Raw genomic sequence first — 17,032 nt, 5'->3', positions numbered from 1 at the left:
TCTTTGCGATAGAAGAGAATGAGCTAAAATGAAATATGAATACATATGTGATAATCAATATAAGGTTAGGATTTTTTTTTAAATATATAGCCTCTGTTTTTCTTTCTGGTAAGTGGGAAATGAGACTATTTGTTGTTCATTGTCGAAATTATTGGGGGGATAGTGGAATAATAATGTAGCAGTTATGTTCAATTGGGAAAATAAAAATCACTTATTTATTCCAAAAATGAATTTTTCTTTAGTAAATTAGTGGTTTACATAAATATTGGAAATGCTGAGAGAATGAAGGTCAAGTAACCAACGTGAAAAGCTCAGCCTTCTGTCACAAAAGATTTCCAAGAGGTAGCATGGAAACTGCTAGAAGTCTCAAAAGCACTGAAAAAAATCTGACCAAATATCTTGGTCTGTATAAGGAAAGTGAGTGGTTAAGAAATCACTGCAAATCCTATATCTAACTGCTCTTCTCGCAGCAGCTACCTGCTGGAAATAAAGGCTTCTTTTTCCTCTCTGTTTGGACACAGTGAGTTCCTCTCACTGGCAGAAACTAAGTGGTCAGAACTGCACAGGAAAGGGGATTCTGGGAAATGTAGTTTCCTGTCTGCAATTCAGTGGATATCTGTGAAAAGGGACAGTGATCATGGCATATTGAGTACAAGACAATTAGTCTGGCAAATTTTGAACATGTGTCATTTGTGGCAGCCTTCCACATTTTGGCATCCCTTCCCATAATGTGATAGTCTCTCACAATGTAAAGCCTGTTTTAGAAATGCAGAACTACCTTTGAAAACTACATCTCTCACCTTCCTTTAATAGTGACAGGCATGTGTTTTAGGTTTTTAAATCAGACGTACCATGAAAGACTAGTTTAAAACAGAATTATATGAGAAAAGAAGCAGGATACAGCATTCGATTGTCTCGCATGGATTACAGTAGAGGTAGCCCAGTTCTGAGCTCAGCTGAGGTTATATACTGCTGATATGAAAGCTCCCTAATCATGGAAGAGACAGCAGCTCCTTTGACGGGCTACATCCACAATGTGGCTCTGGGAGTTATTCCTGGAACTTTAGCCTAGAATTGTCCGTCAGCCCGTCCAACAATTTCATGAACTGTTTTTGACTTAATACACCTTATCTACTTAGCTGTGTCAGTGTTTTCTGTTGTCTTCAATTGAGAACACTGGCAAATATTTGTGATTGGAAAGATTGGTGAACACTTAGAAAAATTGCTGTTGGGGTGAGAGAAGGAGATAATTAGGAAGATCTAGGAAGGTAGCCAGGATATGAGCTACTGTTGTGCTAAATTTTTCTGTTGACAATGCCCCCAGTCTATGTTCTTTTTCTCTAGTGGTTCTCAGCAACTTGGATTACGAAGTGTAGAAGATAGATGTTTGGATTAACGCAGAGTTTTCCTGACTTTACGGCTGAAAGAATTAAGAACTCAATAAGTTGATCCACAGTCCCAGAAAAAAAAGTGATGGAAATGAAAATTAAACCCATGTACATGAAGGTCCACACATAATAATATATCTTGGAAATATTTTCTCTTACAAATTCTGTCATTCACTTGAGACCCAAAAGCCACTCCATAGAAAAGAACTCTTTGTCTCAAGTGATCAGTTAATCTTTGTTGACAAATGCAGTCCCTTATGTATATAAAATTGATATTTAATGTAGCTTGAATTTGTTGCTTAAATGCTTAATTCTTTGTTATCTGTATTGAAAGAATTGTAGGAATATATCAAAAATTATCTGATCTTTATTTATTCAGCATCAGTGAAAGCATATATCATTGATTAGAATGTTGCTAATAGAAAATATAATCGAGTGGCTAGGTTGGAAAACCCAGGAACTGATGGCTACAAAGGAGATCAAACAAATAAAAAACAAACCGCCACATCACATTATAACTCCATGGCTGTATTTAAACTTGAATGTCTTCAGGAAGATATTTAAAAAGATAAAATGTGGAAGTTAAACAATTATCTCTGAAATACTTTTTTACATTCATTCCCATTTCCCTGTTCTGAATTCTTTTAGATCTCCTACATTTATGAGTTCACAAATATTCCTTCTTAGATGTTTCTAGTAACCAAAAAGGAAAGGTCCCTGCCCCGGTGAGATTTGCAGTTTTGTGGGAGAAACTGACATTTTACAAATTATTAAATCATAAAACATTACAAATTGCTATAAGAGTGCTGGAGGAAAATAAAAAGTAGTACAAACGAGCACATAAGCAGCATTATACTTTGGATTTGGAAATGAAGAAAAGTCTTTCTGAAAAATTTATAGATTTGCTGAAACCTGAAAAATGAGTAGGAATTAGTCACTTAAAGAATATCACTTTATTCTAGATAGAAGGAACTGTACGTGGAAAGGTCCTGGCGAGAAATAATAATATTTCATTCCCTACATAAAAACAATAATTTGAGAAAAAAATTGTATAACACATAATCAGTTTTCACATGATTGCAAGCCAAATTCCTGTAATTGCTATAACACACACACACACACACACACACACACACTCTCTCTCTCTCTCTCTCTCTCACACTCTCTCTCTCTCTCTCTCTCTCTCTCTCTCTGATACTTGCCTTGCTGTGTCTTCTAAAAGCTCTGCCGTGCTGGTGCGTTTGGATAGCCAGATTTCCAAATCTATGTTTTGGGCCCAAGAATAAATATTTTTAAAACTTTAACCAATTAGAGATAGTCTGTGCTGAGTTCTGGATCTGAGTAAATTGGGTTTGCCAAGACAATTTATTTTGAATGCATTATTTTCTGCTCTGGCCACCCGGTGGTTAAGCCTTCATGTTTCTGTTGCTTTGGTGTGAACAGTCTGTATGCTCGTTTCACTTCATTTCAAATCTTTCTGGCCTTGGATTAACCTTCTTTCTTGAGTCCCAGGTTTTCTAAACAGGCAATGTTACCTCAAATGACTAAAAAGGATTCGAGAGCTCTCAGGTTTGCTTAAGTAAGTACATTCTGAATATACTTTAGACCTGCAGCCATGAATTTGTCAGAGGAAGTACACTGGACTTTTAGGGCATAAACAGGAGAAATAAAACACCCCAATATGACACTGAAAAAAAAAAGTGAAACCTGGAGGGTTCATTATCACATTATGGTACATTTAAACAAACGAGGAGCCTGTGGCACCTGCTGGTGAATTATAATTGATGAGAAAGAAAAATAAAATATCACCAGGTACTCTTTCTAAAGCAAGGATGACATGAGAGCAGTAGTGAGTGTTGAAGAAAAGAGTTAACAAGTAAACTGCTCAACTCACAGAACAGGGTAAAGATGAATTGTTCATTTTATGTCTTTGAAGGATAGTAGTGGAAATGCTAATTTTGCCATTTTTTAGATTTACTTAAAGCTGAAATCAATGGAGCAAAAGCAAAGACCCACAAGGTCTGCCCAGCCTTATGGTTTGGATAATGCCCATTGTGTGGTTCATTAACTATGTGTCTCATTCCTCATCTGTCCTTGTCCCCTGAGAGTCTCCCAGGAGCAGGGCTGGAGGTTTCCTGTGTTGCTTGCTGCGGAATTGAAACATGTTGCTCTGGGAGCACAGCGAAGTGCAGAGGCTTTTAACTGTGATAAACTCAACATCTCCTTTTTATCACAGATATTTTGCAAGACCTTTTTTCGATCATGAAATGCACCCTTTCATGGGCATATATACATTTTTTATCATAGTTTCCAGCATAGACGGACAGGAAGGACTTTCCAGAGACAGTGGTTGGGAAAAACCAATACCCTGGTCCAAGATATTAACAACATTCACATGCATTATTTCAGTACTTTCTTAACTTGTCCCTTTCTTTTACCCTTGTCCATATATAGGGGTATCTTAGCACAGCAGCCTGAGCCTTCCAAATCTGAAGTCTGTTCAAAGTTCCTCAACATTCTCAGTGGCTCCTATCTCACTGAGTCCAAGTCTAAGCTCTCACCATCTTTTTCCCTGCCTCCTCCCTTACCTCTCTCACCTAACCTTCCCAGATCCCTTCGCCATCATGCTCTGACCACCAAGACCTCCTGGTTGCTCCTCAAACACACCAAGCACACTCCCACCACTGGGCTTTTACACCTATTCTCCACTCTGCCTGGACCGCACTTTCCCAAGCTATCTATCCGCAGACTTCACTTCCTCTTCCCGTTCGGTTTTCTGCTCAGTTAATACTTCTCATTATGTCTTGAAGAGCTGAGGAGGAAGGACATGCCAGAAATCAGTGTAAACCTGAAACCATAGAAACGGCAGAGAACCAAAGAGTACAGTTTGACTGTGGTTTAGAGGGAAGAAAGATAAATAATTCTGGAGATACTACTGTGACAGAGATTTAGAAGGATATTGAATCCTGGCTATGAAGGAGTTTTAGACTTTTATCCAGAAGTTAATAGGAAGTTGCAGACAATCTTTGAGCAGGGGATAAAATAATTTAAAAGTTTCTTTTGAATAAATAGAGTAGCATGGGTCACCGAGGAGAGCGATGGATATTGAAGAGCTAAGCCACAGTGCTATAGCAGTTGTACAAGACAAAGCAATAAGGCACTAATATAGAGAATTTATTATTGAATTAGTTTAGGGAGATTATCCACAGAAAGATTAATCACAAAATATATCAACTATATTGATTTGGAAGGTAAGTACATTTGCTCAGATAATACCTTCTCAATGAGCCTTTCCCCAACCACTACATTCATTCATTTGGCATGTATTATATTATACCATTATGTTATATTTGTTGTGTTATTTTCTATACTAACAATTCCCTCCACATTCTTTCCTCTTTCTCAGCTTTATTTATTCCATTTCATTTACTCCAAACTCAAATACTATATGCAAGAGGTCAAGAAACTTTTTCCATAAAAGGGTAGATAGTAAATATTTGAGGCTTACAGTCCAGAAAGTCTCTGTCACAACTACATAACTCAGCCATTGTACCTAAATCAGCCATAAACAATATCTAAACAAATGGGTGTGACTGTTCCAATAAAATTTTATTTCCAAAAAGAGGTAACAAGCAAATTTGTTGTATGTGACTGACTCCTGCTCCATATGATACTTTGCTTTTTTCTTTGTTTATCTGTATATTGTCTGTAGCCCATTCTAGAATGTAAAGACTATGAAGACAGTTATTTTTGTCTATTTTGTTTATTACTGTATCCCTCACCTTTAAAATCATGTGGGCACATAGTTAGCATAACATGTGTTATTTCATAATTCTAGTCACATGATATTAGGTGGGATTGAAAGCAGATGAAATGATCTCTACAATCCTTCTACGCACAATTTCGTAGTTCAAAATATTTACTGAAATATACATGCAAATATTTTCCTTAAAAAATAACTATCACCCTCCATTGTTAACAGATTAAATTTAAGCTTTTTAGCATGGCATGGGAAGTATGGTTTTGAAGAAGAGACCCATGAGCTGTATACAGTGACCAAGAGGAGGGTCTCATTTTCATGTTTTTCAGGGTTAGAAGTACAAATTATGAGTACAGTAAAATAAGACTGAGTCAAGTTAACCTCCAAAGTGGCCAATGAACAAATTAAAGTATTAATATTTTAATTTACATGAGGAAAGTTATTAGATGGACTGTTTTTTGCAAATGCACTAAAGGCTCCGAATATAGAACTTGAGTGTCCTTTTGCTCAGTGTATTGCCTCCCTGGAATTAAATCTACATGAAAGAAATATTCATAATCATAAAGCTTCACAGTGAACTCAGAATTACACCAAAAGATATAGTTTGTTGCAAAATTAGTTATAACTTTACCACAGGTGTAAAAGGGTACTGAGTTCCTTGGCGTCAAGGTCCTCCAAGCCTTTCTAATCTAAACAGCTCTGCTTTTTTTCTGTATTTAGTATTGAATTTATGCATAAAATTTCACTGGGAAAAAAGAAAATTTTCTATGAAAAATGCAACTCATTGAATTTCTTAGTTTGATAATAGTGTCAACAGTCTCAACATTTTCTGATATTCTGATGAATGAATGTTTTAGGGTCAAACGTACTCTCTCCACTAGATTGTGTTGATTACATTTGAATTGATTTTTTAAAATATATAAAAGTTAATGTTTTTAATCAGGTTACAGTCAAGTCTTAACCTTGGAAAGAATCAATCTATTTAAAATAAATTTACATCTCAACCATAACTCAATTATTTTATATTTTAACATTCAAAGATCAATGTTTTCTGCCTATTTTTAAATCCTTATTGTTCTCCCAGTTATTGTCCACAAAACTTTTTATCTCACCTCAGCCTCTCTCTTAATATAACTTACATTTCAGCTGCAATGAAATCTTTACTTTTGCTCAACACAAAGACCTTGTATACACTTATATTTGTATTCTAATTTTCCTTTTTTTTGGTATGCATATTGTCCCTCACATACTTTTATTACTCTATCTAGAGTTTGAATTCTGAAGCTTGACTGACTGAATATGAAGCCTGACTTGGCTACTTCCTAGCTAAATGATGATGGGCAATTTGTTTAACCATCTATGCAATAAACAAAAGAATCCCAAAATGTATGAAGCAACCACTGCAGATTTAAAGAAGGAAATATACTAGGCTACAAAACAATTCTTAATAAATTTAAAAATATTAAAATTATTCTAAGCATCTTCTTTGATTACAATGGACTGAAGCTAGAGATCAATAGAAGAAGGAAACTGGAAATTTAAAAAATATATGGAAATTAACACGCTTTCAAACAACCAATGAGTAAAGGAAGAAATCACAAGAAGAATTAGAAAATACTTCTAGATGAATGAAAACAAAAACACAACATTCTAACATTTATAGGATGCAGACAAAGCAGTGCTAAGCAGGAAATTTATAGCTGTAAACACCTACATTAAAGAGGAAGAAACATTTCAAACCAATAATCTAAACTTAATATTTTGAGAGACTAAAAAAATGAAGATAAAAATAAATGCAAGCCGATCAGAAGAAAATAATAAAGCTTAGAGAAGAGACAAATGAAGAACAATTGAAAAATACAATGAAAGCAAAAGTTAGTTTTTTTAAAAGATTAACAAAATCGACAAACTTAGCTAGAATGACAAGGAAAAAAGAGAAAGAAGGCACACAAAAACTAAAACCAGAAATAAAAATGATATTATTACCAATAATAAAAAAAGATTATAAGAAAATACTATGAATAATTGTATGCCCATAAATTGACTTAGATAAAATGGATAGATTCCTACAAACACACAAATTACCAAAACTGACTCAAGAAGAAATAAGAAATATGAACAAATCTATAAAAATAAGATTAAACCAATAATAAAAATTCCCAACAACTACAAAAAATGTCCAGGACCAGATGGCTTCACTGATAATGCTAGCAGTCAGTTTGAAGTACAATTGGTAACAAATCTTCTCAAGCTCCTCAAAAAATAAAGGGGAAGAGAACACATCTTCACTCATAAAAACTCACCATTATCCTGACATACTGAAGGGCACTTTGGTTATTTCTATGTCTTGGCCAATGTGAATAATGCTCCAATGAACATTGGGGTGCATATATCTTTACAAATAAATGTTTTCAAATTTTGGGGGTTGATATCCAGTAGAAGATTTGTTGGGTCATATGATAATTCTATTCTTAACTTTTTTAGGAACCTCCGTAGTGTTTTACGTAGTGGCTGTACCAATTTACATTTCCACCAGCAGTGTATGAGAGTTCCTTTATTACTTGCCTTGTGGCCAAGACATGGAAACAACCTAAGTGCCTTTTAATAGATGATTGGATAAAGAAATTGTGGTTCATATATACAATGGAATATTACTTAGCCATAAGAAAAGATGAAATACTGCCAATTGCGACAATATGGATGGATTTTGAGATTATCATGCTAAGCAAAATATGTCAGATGGAAAAGGTTGAGAACCATATGATTTCACTCATATATGGGATATAAAACTGAGAGCCAGAAATGAACAACACGAACAAACAGAAACTCATGGACACAGACAAGGGGGGTGGGAAAAGGTAAGGTAAAAGCGGTCAAATATATCATGACAGAAGGAAATTTAACTTTGGGTGATGAACACATGATGTAATAAACATATGACATATTATTGAATTGTAACTTGAAACCTATATAATTTTATTAACAAATGTCACCCCAATAAATTTAATTAAAAAAAATACTCCTTGTTAACATCATACTTATTGGTGAAAGACTGAAAGCTTATCTCCTAAGATCAGAAACAAAGATGACAACTTTTACTGCTGCTGTTCAATATTGTACTGGAAATTCTACCCAGAGCAATTAGACAGGAAAAAGAAACAAAAAGCATTCAAATTGGAAATAAGAAGTAAAACGATTTCTATTTGCAGATAACATGATCTTTTACATGGAAAATTCCTTAGAATATATAAGAATGCTATTAGAGCTAATAAGCAAATTAAGCAAATTTCAGGGCATAAGATGAACTTACAAATTTTAGTTGTGTTGCTATACACAGGCAATGAACAACTCAATATAGAAAGTAAGAAAACTGTCTCATTTACAATAGCATTGAAAAGTATAAAATGCTTAGACTTAAATTTATTCAAAGAAGAAAAATCTAATATAATGAAAACTACAAAAACATTGTACAAATTAAAGACATAAATAATTGAAAAGACATCTCATAATCATAGATGGGGAAGATTTAATAGTCTTATGATGTCAATACTACCCAAAGTTATCTACAGAATCGATGCAAATTTTAAGAGCCTTACTTTTTATGGAAATGGAAAAGCTGATTCTCAAATTCATATAAAATTTCAAAGACTTCAAATAATGAAAAGAATCTTTAAAAAATAAAATTTATGATTCCTATTTCCCATTTAAAATCTCACTACACAAAAACTTATTACAAAGTTTTATTAATCAAAACTGTGTGGTACTGGCATAAGGATAGACATATAGACCAATGGTATACAATTGAGAGTTAAGGATTAAACTCATGTCTATAGCCAATTGATTTTTAACAAGGGTTCTAACATCATTCAATTGGGAAAGAATAGTATCTATAGCAAATGGTGCTGGGAGAAGTAGATGGTTTTACATGCTAAAGAATTAACACATATACAAACAAGCATACATGTATATATAATTACATGTATATAAGTATATATACATACACACATACATATATACATATCATATATATTGTGAGTTATATGTCATATATAAAAAATAACCTAAAACAAATAAACAACTAAATATAAGAACTAAAACAATAAACTTCATAGAAGAAAAGATAAGGGCAGATCTTTATGATCTTGAATTTTGCAATGGATGTTTTAGATATGACACCAAAAACATAATCAAAAAAGAAAAATAAATAAATTGAATTTAATTAAAATTAAAAACCTTTGCTCATCAAAGGACACTATCAACAAAGAGAAAAGATGACCTGCAGAATGGGAGAAATTATTTGTAAACATATTTGATAAGGATTTAATATTCAGAATATTTGAAAAACTCATACAAATCAAAAATAAAAAGATAACCAATTTTGAAAGTGGGCAAAAGACATAAATAGACATTTCTCCAAAGAAGACATGCAAATGGCCAATAAGCACATGAAAAAATTCTCAGCATCACTACTCATGAAGGAAATGTAATCTAAAATATTAATGAGATACCACTTCATTCCCATTATGATTACATTAAAGGTTAAATTATGTCCTTTCAAAATTCATGGATTGGAGCCCTTAAAGACGCATACCTCATCTTATGGTTGTAGTTGGAGATAGAGCCTTAAGGAGGTAGTTAAATTAAAATGAGGCCATTAGTGTGGCCCTAATCCAATCTGGTGTCTTTATAAGAAGAGGACATAGAGGCACCAGCAATGTGTGTGCACATAGGAAAGACCATGTGAGACCTCAGAAGAAACTCAACCTGTCAACACCTTGTATTGGATTTCTAGCCTCCAGAATTTTGAGAAGATATTTTTTTTGTTGTTTAAGCCACTCAGTTGGTGGTATTTTATTACAGCAGCTCTAGCAAACCAATGTAGATGGTTATAATCTGCAAAATGGAAAATAAGTATTGGTGAGGATAAAGAGTTTGGAACTCTTATGCATTGCTTGAGGATATTGAAATTAGTATAGCCACTGTGGAATAAAATTTAGCATTTCCTCAAAAAGCTGAACATATGATCCAGCAATTCCACTCACAGGTATTATACACAACATAATTCAAAACAAGAACTTAAACAGATACTTGTTTGTGACTGTTGATTGCTGCATTATTCATAGTCGTCAGGGTAGAAACAACCCAAGTTTCTATCAACGGATGAATATATAAACAATATATGGTATATGCATACAATGGAATATTATTGAGCCACGCAAACAATGTTTTTATAGATGCTACAATATAGATAAACCTTGAGAACGTTATGATAAGTGAAATAAGCCAAACACAAAAGGAAAACTATTGTAAGATTCCACTAATATGAAAATTCTAGAATAAGTATATTCAGAGAGAAAGTGAATTAGAGGTTACTATCATCTAAAGCAGAGGAAAATGAGGAACTATTGTTTAATAGCTATAGAGTTTCTGTTTGAGGTGATGAAAAAGTTTTAGAAATAGTGATGTGTCCAACTAACATTGTGAATGTAATTAAGACCATTCAATTCTACACTTAAAAATCTTTGAAATGGCATATTTTATGTTACATATATATTTCATCACAATAAAAAAAAGTATTGCCTAGGTCTCACTCTACATCGATAGAATTAGAACTTGTGTAGCCAGAGATGAGTTTATTTTTGTTTTAGCATTTGTTGTTGTTATTGTAGTTGTTTGCTTTGCTATTGTTTCTGTTTTAAAGTGAATCTCTCATTATATCTTCTAACCAGTTACTGTTTATATAGGTAAACTCTATTTCTACATGTTTATTTTGTACCAAACCACCCTACTTATGTTTTTTTATTATTTGTAATAGTTTTTAAATTGATCTCTTTCTATATACATAATCTTACCCAACTTAAAAAAAGAAGAAATGAAGTACTGATACATGCTGCAACATAAATGAATCTTTAAGATATCATGCTAAATTAAGACAGACACAAAATATTACACATTGTATGATTCCATTTGTATGATATATCCATATAGATAAATTCATAGAGACACAAGGCAGATTGGTGTTTCCTAGGGGCTTGGGTAGAGAATGGGAATGAGGAGAAACTATTCAATGGGTAAAGGGTTTTACTTTGGAGTAATAGAATATTTTAGAGCTAGATAGATGTGGTGGTGGCACAATATTGTGAATGTACTAAATGCCATTAAATTGTTATTTTAAAATAGTTAATTTTATGTTATGTAAACTTCACCTCAAAAATCACTTTTTAAAAAAACGTCAAGCTAAAGAGGTAATTTGCAAGGTAAAATTAAAATTGTCAAATGCCGAAAATATTAATTGCCATATTTATGTGGATCTATAACTGGTTTCTCTATTCTTTTTCTTTTTTTCTATTCGACTATTCTCCAATTCTATAATATTTTGGTTAATGGGGCACTATAGTAATTAAATTTGAGTAGTGTGAATCCTCTTTGTTATTCATTTTAAAATTGATTTAGCTACTCCTATATAAATTTTAGAACAGGCTTGTATATCTCCAGTAAAAAAAAGAAACTGTTGGAGTTTTGATTGCATTAAAATTATAGATTGATTTTGGTAGAATTGGAATCTTAACTATATTGAATGTCTTATCCACAAACACGTTATATTATTCTACTTATTAAGATGTTTTACTTTTATCAATATTTTGCAGTTTTCAGTATATGAATGGTGCATAGATAGTGTAAGTAAGTCATTTTATTGGAGCGATAGAAAATTGTTCTTTATTTTGAAAGAAGTTGCCAAAAATATTACTGAAAACGCCTGTGTACCTTTCATCCAGCTTCATTCAATAATAACAGTATATAACCACAGTACAATGATCAAAACTAGGAAAATGTTAGTACAATGCTATTTAAAAAACTACAGACTTTATTTGGATTTAATCATATTTGTCATATAATTGTGTCTGTATGTATTTCTATAAAATATTATCACATGTGTAGATTCGGGTAGCTAACATCACAATCAGGATATAAAACTATTCCATCAGTCTTGAAATTACAACTTGTCTCCACCCCTAAATGCCTGACAACCACTGTTCTGTTCTCCATTGCTGTAATTTTTTTCAATTAGAGTGTTGTGTCAATTGAATCAAATATTATGTAACCATGGACATCTGTCTTTTTTTTTTTTTCCCCCAGTTGGCATATACCCCTTGAGATACATCCAAGTTGCTGTGTGTATCAAAAGTTTCTTCCTTTGTACTGCTTGGATGTATCACAATTTACCTACCTATTCACCAGCTGAAGAACTTCTGAGCAGTCTTCAGTTTGGGGCTATCACAACTAAACCTGTTATGAACATTCACTTACAAGTTTTTATGTAAACGTTTTTATTTTTTAAATTTTCTAAGCTAAATACCTAACAGCGTGATTGCTGGATTGAGACATTGCCAAACTGTTTTTCAGAGTGCTTATACCATTTTTCATTTTCACCAGCAATGTATAAGAGGTCCAATTGTACTGTATCCTTACTAGACTTTGGTATTGCCAACATCTTTTTTAAATTTAATTATTCTAATAGATGTGTAGAGGTATCTCATTAGAGGTTTAACTATGTTGCTGGAGATTCATGGTTCCAAGATAAGGGGTATGAGACTTGGGCAGTTGGAGGAAAATGCGGGGAGCCATATACAACTGCGACATCGTTCTTTATTTCAGCAAGGGCAGGGCACCGCCTCACAGGAGAGTCAGTTCTCTAGCAAGGTCTCAGGAACCCCCGCATGGCAGCAGTGCCTTTTATACACTGGTTAAACAATATCAGCACACTGCCAGATAATGGGAGCCCATGCACGTGTACTGGGCACATGGTTACATAAAGGAAGAAGTGTTGAGTCACTTCTGCTTGGAAGTTAGCTACGGGTGTGAGAAGGAGCCTGATTACGGTTATTGTTCTTTCTCCGCACACTTATATTTCCCTAACGATTAATGCTGTTGAACATATTTTCATATGCTTACTCGCCATCTATGTATATTCCTTGGTTAAATGTCTGTTCAAGATGTTTGAGCATTTTTTGATTGAATTGTTTGTTGTCGTACTGTTGAGTTTAGAGTATTCTTTTTGTATTCTAGATAGAAGTCTTTTGTCCGATATGTGATTTGAAAATATTTTTTGAAACTGTGGATTGTCCTTTTTACTTTCTTAACAGTGTCCTTTGCTTATTAAACATTTAAACTTGTGATGAAATTACCAATTTGTGTTTTTGGTGTCTAGTCGAAGAACTCTTTGCTTAACCCTAGATCATGGGAATATTCCCCCCAATTTTCTTTTTAACATTTTATCATTTAGAAAGGATCTATTAGAGCTATCATAATTTAGATCTATGAACAATTTTAAGTTAATTTTTGCAAAATATTTAAAATTTAGGTTGAGGGTGTGCTTTTATTTTGTTTTGTTTTATTTTGTTTTCTGGTATATAAAATTCGATTGTTCCAACACCGTCTGTTAAAAGAAACTAAACTTTCTCCATTGAGTTGCTTTTCTATCTAGGCCAAAAATCATTCAGTGGTATTTGTGCAGATCTATTCCTGTACTTTCTATTGAGTTTCATTTATCTATGTGAGTATTATTCCATCAACACCACACTGTCTTGATTACTGTGATTCAGTAATATTTTATTGAAATTTTTACCTATAAGCTCATGAGGGATATTTGGTCTTGATATTGAGGTTACTTTTACCTTGTAAGATGAGAGAAAAGTGTTTCCTTCTCTTCAATTTTCTGAGATTGTGTAAAATTAATTTTATTTTTTTCTGACATTTTTAAAAGAATTTGTCCCTGACACCATAGGTATTTGTAATTTTCTCATCAGGAAGAATCATAAGTACAGCTTTAATTTTTTTTTAACAGATATATTCAGTTATTAACTAGATTCATGTGATCAATTATTCTTCTGTGTATTTTGATAATACATTTTTAATGGTCTATTTTATATAAGTTGTTGAATTTTGCAGTGTAATATTATTTGTAGTATTATGTTATTATTTTTTTCCTGTATGTGTGGGGGACTCCTCTCTTGTCCCACTGTGGTGATATGGGTAATGAAAATCTTTTCTGTTTTGGTTTTGGCCTGTAGAAAGTAAAGGTTATTTATCTTAAAAAAAAAAAAATTGGATTTTATTGATAGTCTCAATTGTTTTTTTATACTTTAATGTAATTTTTAAAATTTTCTGTAGTACTGACTTCTCAATTTGTCTCTTTTTTTCTAGTTTTGCAAGGTAAAAGATTAGATTATTTGAAAACTTTCTTATTTTCTAATATTTTAATACTGTAAGTTTCCCTCTGAGCACTGTTTTATCAATATCCCACAAATCTTTTATGTTGTCTTTTTAAAATTTTCAATCAGTTCAAAATCTATTATAATTTCTTTTGAAACTTCTAGACCTCATTATAGAATAAAGTCTATAGACTCTTGAGGCTTCATCATGACCTATTGAATATTTGTGTAATTTTAAAGATCCTTTAACTTTAACATGCTTATATCATCATATTTAAAGTAAAATTTTTGTATACCTCGTATAGTTGGGTCTGGATTTTTTTTTTTAATGACATCTGAAAATCTATTTTTTTAAAAAAGTGTGATTAGACTGTTTACATTTAACATAATTATAGCTGATGGTTATATTTAGTTCTACCATTTAATTATTAGTTTTCTCTTTGCTCTCTCCTTAGATGAATGAATTAAAAATGTGGTAAACATATACAATGGAATAGTAAATAGCCATGAGAAAGAAGGAAATTCTGCCATTTGCAGCAACATGGATGGAAGTCAAGAGGATTATGCTGTGAGGTAAGTCAGACAGAAAAAGATAAAACCGTATGATATCACTTATATGTAGAATTAAGAAAAGCAAAACTCCTAGAAACAGAGAATAGAATGGTGGTTATCAAGTTCTGGGGGATGTGGAATTGAGAAAATGTTGGTCAATAAAGTTGCGATTAGGAGACATAATTTCTGAAGACCTAATGCACACCATTGTGATTATGGTGAGCAGAACTATAGTATATGATTCAAAGCTTCTAAAAGACTAGATCTTAAATGTCTTCATCACAAAAATGAAGTGATAATTATGTGGCATGCTGGAGATGTTAGCTAATGCTACAGTAATCATATTATAATATATCAATGTATCAAGTCAACACATTGTACACCTTATATTTACATGATTTATTTGTCAATTATATTTCAATAAAAAAAAAAGATGTGTGATTCTTTATGGTAGAAAGATATGACTGTTTACAGGGTAACTATTACATTTCTTGAGGTTGGAATTAGGAAGAGAAACTAATTATATCTACTTACACAGCGTACCAAAAGATTATTTGGAACATAGAGGAAGGAAAAGGATGTAAGAGAGCCATGAGACACAGGTCCTGCCTGAACCAATCTGGACCCAGATGTGGCTCCATCATAAAATATTTCACCTCTTTGTGTCACTATTTCTAAATCTGAGAAACGCTGGAGTTAGCTCTTCAATGTCCTTTAGTATAATCATTTTACAAATGGATGGATCATAAGTGTGGCCCAGCATTACATTTTACTTTATTGTTATTCTGACAGAACGCAAACTTCATGAGAGCAAGAAATGTGTGTTGTCATCATTGTTTTTAATCTTATACCTAGAAAAGAGCTCAATTCTTAGTGCAAACATGAATGAAAGAATGTGACCTTCTTCAAAATAGTGGCAATGCCTTATTCATTCATCTGCACCCCTCACAGCTCTTAATACTAATGAACAGTACTAAATGTTCATTAGTTTTATTTTGAATTTGACTACTAAAGTCAAGTTTAGATTTTATTGCTTTCTTTTTTTTTACTCTCATATTATCTGTTTCACCGACCCTATGATTTGCATGGGTAATTAAAAGTGACTTGTAAGAAAACATTTTAACAGCTCAATTCTGCTGCAAAAATTTATATATCATAAAATATTTAAAATTATCATCGATGTTACATCATTAACTTACCTAGAGTCACTAGCAGAGATTCTTAACCTGGTTACTCTCTAGTCTCTGGTCCCACTTCAGACCAATTAAGTAAAATAATTTAGGGGTAAAGCTAGGGTACAGAGATGTTTTAAAATATCTTCAGGTTATAATAATGTTCAGCCAAAATTGAGAACTACACATGTGTTACAGATATAACATTGCTTTCCTGTCATTTTGCTTTTCTTTGGCTGAGGCCTGGGCTAAATCTAATCTTTGTGTTCACATCGATTGATTCCTCAGTAAGTTCAAGGGCCTCAGCTTCATTAGCAAATAACAAAGGGCACACTGGATGTGTGTTTACAGCTTCAGACCAGTCATTCCTGGATCTAGCTATTTGTCCTAAGCATTTGCTCAGTCACATTTAGTCAGTTAAGATCCATAATCAGAAGACTGAAGCACTGGGCTGTGTGCAACATGGAAGGGGAAAAAATGGGACAGGAGGATTCAGTGCAGTGTAGAACAATAGTTTCCAGTAGTCTATAAAATCTTTGCTTCAGCCTATTTGGAGGACAGAGAACAAAGGACCATTAGATGATATTAGCAGACAGAACATTGATAATAGGTAATATAAACATTTCATTTTGCACTCCCCTCAGTCCCAGAAATATTGAGCAAGTGTCGGCAAGTGAGTCCAATGAGATGGGCAGAATCTAAGGACCTCAGGCAATCTTTCCAACTGAGAATACCATCACCATCAGCAAATCAATCATTCTGGAATGCCAATTGCTTACTTGTAACTTCTAACCATGTACAATCTTAGTCCCGACAGGTGGTGTAAGGTGGACCTCAGTACCTTGAAGTAATAACATCTTCTACCACTTCCTCTTCTTTTTCTTCTTTTTTTAGCAAGTATGAAAATCCAGTTCTCTGAAACTTTAAGGAAAATTTTGATCCCTCCAG

Source organism: Pteropus alecto, unplaced genomic scaffold, assembly GCF_000325575.1.
Source record: "Pteropus alecto unplaced genomic scaffold, ASM32557v1 scaffold135, whole genome shotgun sequence".
Taxonomy (NCBI): domain Eukaryota; kingdom Metazoa; phylum Chordata; class Mammalia; order Chiroptera; family Pteropodidae; genus Pteropus; species Pteropus alecto.
This window is presented reverse-complemented; position numbering follows the sequence as displayed.